Below are 7,847 nucleotides of genomic sequence, written 5' to 3' on the forward strand. Positions count from 1 at the left end.
GGAATTCAGGTTTTTTGACTTGTCATGTTCTTCTGGCAGATCTATGATCCTTAGATTGTCTCTAGACAATCTCTCTTCAGTATCGATAGTTTTTGCTTGAATTAAGAGCATATTCTCCTTTAATGTTAATGTTTTTTTTTTGCTTTTCTTCTTTTAGATTGTCCTTCATTTCTGTGTACTTTCATTACTAATCAAATGTCCTCTCTTTTGTTTCTTGGTTAGATTTTCTATTTCAGATTAAAGTTTTTCCCTTCTACCAAGTATTTTTTCTGTATAAGCCACAAATTCTGCTCTATTATCATTTCTCTTTTAATAAACTCAGGAACAATGTATTGTGGTTCCAGGTTCCCCTTGTGTTCCACAGGATCTTCTGTCTCAAGGGTTAAGTCATTTTCCTTTTTTTTGCAGTATTTATTCATAGAAGTCTGAATTAATTTACAAGTATTAGAGGCTATATTTATTTTTTATTAATGTTTACCCTGTTGATTTATTAGCTTATCTTAAGGGATTTGGGTTTTCTTCCTCCCGAGATCTTTGATAAGTTCAGTCTCTCCCTCCCCCCATCATTATTCACTTTCTGACTCCCTCTCCTCTAATGGTGGTTTTCCCAGAGGCTAGATCTCAAAACATCTCAGCCTCCTCCCATGCCGGACCAATTTATGTTTCACTAACCTAGGTTTCTGCCCTAAGTGATTTTGGGGGAAATGGAACTGACCCCAGATATATGCTAGACTCCTTCCTTCAGGCTCAGTGGATGACCACAATTCCTCCATTCCACCTACCCAGCAACATACACACACACAGTGTCTAGTCCTATTCCCTCTATTCTTCATTTTTCTTGCGTGACATTTGGTACTATTACAATTGGAGATGATTTCTGTTTTTTAAGGTTTAGATTTCTGTGGTTCTAGTTCTGGGAAAGTGGATGAAGTCAGAGTGTGAGGCTGAACTCCATTAAAAGCTAGACACATGAATGGCCTGCCTTATTCTCTCTGACCCTATATTTTCCTACAGAGATCTTTCGCCTCCAATGCAATAGGAAAAAAAAAATGTGGACAGGGTGCAGGATTTGGGTTTTGGGTTTTTTTTTTTGCAAGTTGTGGGTCAGGATCATAGTATTCAGTGGGGAAGGGGGTGCTGAATAAACTCCAGGTAGTTGTTATCTCAAAGATTTTTTTATTTTGTTTTGTTTGTTTTAAAACTTTTTTTTTTAGTTCCTGGTGTTCCATCTAGACCACCAAGACAGTCAAAGCTGCTTTATCTTTGGTGCATAATTTCTTTTTTGGAAAGGTTATGAGACATTGTGAGGATCAGAAAAAAATGTCTAGATCTTTATCTTATTGGTCATATGACCCAGAAGTCTGCTAATAGCATGTTATAGCTCAATGCAGCTTCTAGTGTCTGATTGGCAAAGTCTCTCCCAAGTAAGGGTTTGGGATGACTGACAGTTACTTGACATGACCTAGGAATGACTGCTCAGAGCCCAAATACGTCCCTCATATAGAAACCTAAATATGATCCAGTGCTTCAGAACTGGAAGAGATCTGACTCAGATCACTCAGATGACTAAGCATCATTAGTACAAGTAGACCTGAGCATCAACTTGTATTTAATCCCCAACTCTAATACTACCTGGATGTATGAATTCAGAAAAGGTACAAAATTCACTTTGAATCTCTTTCCTCACCTTTAAAAGGAGTGAGCTAGATTCAATGATCTCTAAAGTCCCTTCCAGCACAGCACTGTTCCTTGAATAAGACATTCCATCTCCAGATTGTGCATTGTTAACGGACATCACCCAAATGTGGAGTGTGCCCCTTTGCTTCCTGGCTTCTCTGTCTTCCATCAAGTCTCAGACAAAATCCTCTTCATGCAAGAAGTCTTCCTCATCTCTCCTTTATGCTAATACCTTCTCTTTGAAATGTTCATTTTGTCCTGTATAGTTTTTTTTCCTTGTACACGGTATTTGCATGTTGCCTCCTCCATTAGAATGTAAGCTACTTGAGGGCAGGAACTGTTTTTTTTTTTGGGGGGGGAAGCTTGCTGGTCTTTGTATCCCCAGCACCTAACACAGTATCTGGCACTTATGAGGTGCTCAATAAATGCTTATTGTTTGATTGATTCTAGCATTTTGATACTCTTACATTAAATCAGCAGAAATAAAGATAAGTTCAAGCCCTGAATACTTGAATAATTTCCCAGCAACCAAACAGGATTGTGAATGAAAAAGAAGGAATATCACCAAAGACTTAGAAAGGAAGCAAAATTGCAAATCACTAGTGCTACTGTGACTTTTTCAGATTTGGTTGATAAATGGTAAGATTTAGAAGCAGTGGGTATAAATCAGTGAGGCAGATTTTCAGTTGATAGGAGGAAAAAACATCATGATAATCAAACAGTCTAGAAGAGACCTTATTGAAAGGTCATAAGTTATCTATCACTGATGGTCTGTAAATATAGGCTAGAGGACCTTTTGGGGCAGGTTTTCTACTGCTCCTTAGTTATGCCTCAGAATAGGCATTCTCTGGGGCCCCTCAAACTGCTTCTGTGGCTAATAATCACTAACAGATTATTAAAGGTTAACAGCAAAGAGAAGGAAAAAAGCCAAATAGTCAGTATTCTCAAGAGCCACTAGTCAAAAGTCATTTTCATTCAGCAGCTTCATCAACAACTCAGATGAAAACATCAAGGACATAATTGTGAAATTTGCAGAGGACAGAGCTGGAAGAGGCACTATATATTTAGGATAACTGAATCCTGTCAGAAATATATAGAGAGGATAAATTAAAGCAAGAAATTTAAGAGATAAATAGAAAATTTAAGAGAGATAAATATAAAGTCTTACATTTAGGTTAAAAAAAGTAGAGCACACAACTTAGAGTGGCCTAGGATGATTCATTTAGTAATAGTTCAAATGACAGATCCAGGGATTTTAGCTGACAACTTCAAAATGAGCCATGTATATATTATGACTGATATGTTCAATGAATGACAAGCATATTTATGAGGGACCAAAAAACTATAAGTCATTTGAGGAACATTTGAAGGAACTAGGGAAATTTAGCTTAGAGAAGAGAAGACTTGGGGAAGATAGGACAAATGTTTTTTAAATATTTGAAGTCACATAGAAAAAGTCACGCACTGCTTTGTGTGGGGCAGGAGTACCTCAGACACAGGATCAATGGATTGGCAGTTATTTGGATGCAGATTTTGTTACTATAGGAGAAATGGATCAAAGAAAATGAAGAAGATAAAAGCAGCTATATCAGACCTAGAAATACACAAAGAAGGTTCATGCCAAATGTGATACACACCATTGTGAGCATATTAAGGGTGCAATTCTCAAGATATTTAAAGGCAAAAGATTCCAAATGATGGTAAAAATCATGAATTATATTATTACTGAAAGGAGATGACCAAAAGGCACTCATTGACATCTACGAAAATATGTCTACTTTCTGAGCTTTAAAAACATTTTTGCAAGAATGATTTTTAATACATATTGAAAACATTCTTGATGAAAATATGAGTGGAGAAGTAGGCTTGTGCAAATGATCTCTAGCAGAGCACAGATTACAGTTGCACAGATGACTGAAAGTTGCAGAAACTACAATATCTCACTGTGCATACTGTTTGCTATTTAAAAAAATATGGGCTTAGTAAGTAAAAAATCTATTTTTAAAATATATCCTCCAGCAAAGTGATGTTGGGATCATAATTTTTTTTTTCAATCAGGACATAAGCAAACCAAAGTTGCCTGCAATTATCATAAAAATGTTCAATGTAGATTTCAAATGGAAAAGGTATTTTCTACAGCTAGTGAAGTCCATGAGATTATTCTATTTACAGCCAGGTGACACTGTATTGATTGCACCAAGCCCCAGAACAATGCTAAGGATCCAAATGAGGTTCACAACCACTCAAGATTTATACCTTATACTGGGAAAAAGCAGTTATAGAATCAGAGGACCTGAATATGAATCCAGTTTCTCCAGTATAATAACTGTGTGACTTCAAGCAAATCACTTTACTACTTTGGACCCCAGTTTCTTCATCTGCAAAAATGAACATGTTGTCCTATGAGGCCCCATTCAGCTCTTGACCTATTGTCCCATGATCCTATGTTCTAAAATGGAATCCATTATTAGCAAAATGCTGTCATTCACTTAGATCAATTATTCAATCATTTAACAAAAAATAACCAGTACCTGCTATGTGCCAGGAACTAGACTAGGTAGCAGGAATATAAAGATTAAAATAATACTGTTGTTGCCTTTAAGAAATATATATTCCTTTGAGGAAAAAAATGGATACATATAAGTAAATACAAAATAAATATAAAGTCCATTGAAGATAATTTCGTAGGGAAAGCACTAGGAACTGGGGCATGGGGAAGGGAATCAGAAAGGGCCTTATGGAGGAGCAAATATTTAAGCTGAGTTTTGAAGAAAGCCCACGATTCTAAGAGATCCATATGAGGAGGAACACATTTCATGCATGAGGGCTATGTCACAGAGATGAGAGATGAAATTTCCTGTGTAAGAAATAGCAAGTAGGCTAGTTTGACTGAACCTATGAGTATTTAAAGGGAAATGAAGTCTTATACATATAAAAAAGGCGTGAAGCTGATTTTAAAAAGATTTAAATGCCAGCTGACAATATCCATGATATATCTGTCCACTGCCCTTTAGAACATTGGTGATATATAAAATAAAAGCATTACATTGAAATTCTATTGCATCTGACCTGGATAAGGTCTCAATTGCATGGAGTGAAACAAATACAAGTAATATACAAACCATGATTTGTAATGTATTAGATGTGATATTGGGATCCCTTTTTCTCTTCCATAGGCATTTGTAAGGACAGAAAAATAGTACATACTCTCTCTTGATAAGAAATCTGGAAGTGTTGCAGCCAAGTAAAAAAAAACCTATTTGTGTGACAGTCAACAGATTGTAATCTCTCCCCTTCTTTCTGTGCATTACACCTGGAAAAAAGAAGTTCCAAATCCTGTGGTAGCGGTTTCTGAAATGGATCATTGATGAGTGATATCTGAGTAACACATAAAAAAATGCAAAACCAGACACCTGGAATTGAAAAATTCTGATAAAACATAGACTAGTTTGCAATTCCCTCAAGTTACTAGTTTAATATTGTTTTCTATAGCTTGGGAGATTTTCTTCCATACCTCAGTCTGACCTTATATAAATGCAATGATAAACATAACTATATAGCATACTCAGGAGAAGAGAGGAAGAGAGAGAAACAGACTGGCATGGACAGAGACAGACAGACAGACAGAGACAGAAAGACAGAAAGAGCTGGAGAGACAGGGAGAGAGAGAAAGAGAGAGAGAGAGAGAGAGAGAGAGACAGAGAGAGAGAGAGAGAGAGAGAGAGAGAGAGACAGAGAGAGAGACAGAGAGAGAGAGAGAGAGAGACAGAGAGAGAGAGACAGAGAATTTATGAGTCTAGTAAAGATTGTGATGGCCAGGAGTTATATGATCCCCCAAAATTCTGTTATAACATTTTCCTGGGCTTGAACTTAATACAAACAGCTGTATGTGACTCTAATAAGAAAACACAATTACTTATTTGAACTTCCACAAAAGCATGATTATCTACTAATGATTGTTCTCATAAAAGTAGATGAATCTTCAGGACATCCTTGCAAATCCTGTCATGATTTAATCTGAAATCCAACAACATGGTACAAAAAAATCAATTATTTTCCTTAAAGAAAAACAATAATAATCATACTGGATTAAAAAGAGACTGAAGAAATTTTAGAACTGACTAAAGATCACAGGCATCTGACCAAGGCAAATTTCTGAAAGAGATGAGTTTCCTTTTTGGCACCTGCAACCTCAAGTTTTCAACCCTCTTTCTCTCTTACTGAAAGACGCTTCTCGCACCCTAAGGTCCCAGACATTCTAATACTCCTTCTTACCCTAAATGTGGATTGATTTCTCACAAAAAGTGGCTGGAATCTAGAAAGCTGAGAGACCCACAAAGACAAAGCTGGTGACTGGGGGAGATCCTAGCAATGAGAAATGAGAGAAATCTAGGCAGTCATGCAGTCACAATCATGTAAGGATGAGCAACAGGAAAATATGCCATCAAGCAAGGGTTCACAGTATAAGGGCACCTGAAAGTTGGTAATAGTAGTACAGTTTGGAGAATATCATTAGCATGGTATGATTGAAATAGTCCTGGCTATGGAGTAAAATGCTTCTCTCTAGGTTCAAAGACTCTCTCTCTAATTACCTGGGTGACTGGATAACTCACTTAGATTCTCTAATCCTTAGGTTCTTTATGTGTAAAATGAAAGAGGCTAGATGGCCACTCATGTACCTTTCAGGTCAAAATCTATGATACTACTCTAGTCATCTGCGGTGAAAGTCCAGTTGTGTGGATTGACATTTAGAAGTTGGAGGGAGGGGCAAAAACTTTGCCTGAAATAATTAAGGTGAGGACAAAATAGGACACAGAAGACAGCAAGGAAATCAAAGTTAGTGACTAATTCAAACAAGGCAGGGCTAGATGAGTACCCAATTATGTGATTTGAGGAAAATCACAAGATTTTGATAAACAAAGAAGAAAGGAAGAATAGTTTTAAAAATACAATTGTGAGGATTGTGGACAAGAATAGACTTGAGGGCAGAACCCACTTGAAGAAAGAAGATATGGTCCAAGGAATGATCAGAGTGGGTAAATAAAAGGCGATAACAGAGCAAACCCTGTATCTTGAAGAATTTCTGGGAATAAAAAATCCAAAGGGGAAAGCAGAAGACAGATATGAACTTGTTTTATATGGAAACTCATTTCCCAAACACCTGAAATTATATCTCCATTTATATCTACTCTACCAACCACCTTAAGCAAAATATATTTAGTAATCACTACATAGTAGGCCATGGAAATATAAAGATATAATCAACATAGACTTTGCATTTAAGAAGTATGTGTGTTCTCTCAGGGGAAAACAACATGTCTACCCTAGTCATTTTGATTAATTTTCAAAAGAGAGTTGCATTTTTTCCTTTTGCCTCTTCTCACCCAATTCACTCTACACTTTTTAGTTCAAATTATGTAACAGATTACAATGGGGACAGCTGTAACAGGATAATAATATTTTATTACCATTTCCTAGACTAATTTGCACACCAAAAAAGGAAGGAGCGGTCATTTTTTATGCCCTATTGACTCAGGTACCCTAGCCAATTCAATTCAATAAGCATGTATTAAGCAACTAATATTTGCAAGGCATTTTGTTAGGCCCTAGAGATATGCTTTCCCAAGTAGATAATAAATAAATCTGGTTGAATTTCCATAATCATAAGCCAATTGGTAAAGTTTCCAAGAAGGCAAGCCATTTTCCCCTTTCCCTCACAATTCTGAAAAGCCATATTAATCCATTATCTAGGTCATCAGATCTCAGAATTAGGGCCTAGGTCACCAGGAATTTAAAAAAAAAGGACAGTTAAGAAGAATTGGGACCTAAAGCCTAGTCATTGGGAATGCGACAGTTTATCAGGGAAGATTCAACTTCAAACAAAAAGTGGAGGCATTTGATTAACTGGCATAAGGGATACCCATAAGTGGAGAGCCTGGTGATGTCCTAGGAAGAAAGTGGAGTCATGGAACTTAAAATATTAGGCAAAATCTAATAGGTAGAAATCCAAACAATTCAATTCACCCATCACTTATTACATGGTTACTATGATCAAACCACTACATTTTGTGAAGAAGAAGAAGAAGAAGAAGAAGAAGAAGAAGAAGAAGAAGAAGAAGAAGAAGAAGAAGAAGAAGAAGAAGAAGAAGAAGAAGAAGAAGAAGAAGGAG

Source organism: Petaurus breviceps, unplaced genomic scaffold (genome assembly GCF_028583685.1).
Source record: "Petaurus breviceps papuanus isolate PSGF00001 unplaced genomic scaffold, PetGlider_PUasm1.0 90977, whole genome shotgun sequence".
Lineage (NCBI taxonomy): Eukaryota > Metazoa > Chordata > Mammalia > Diprotodontia > Petauridae > Petaurus > Petaurus breviceps.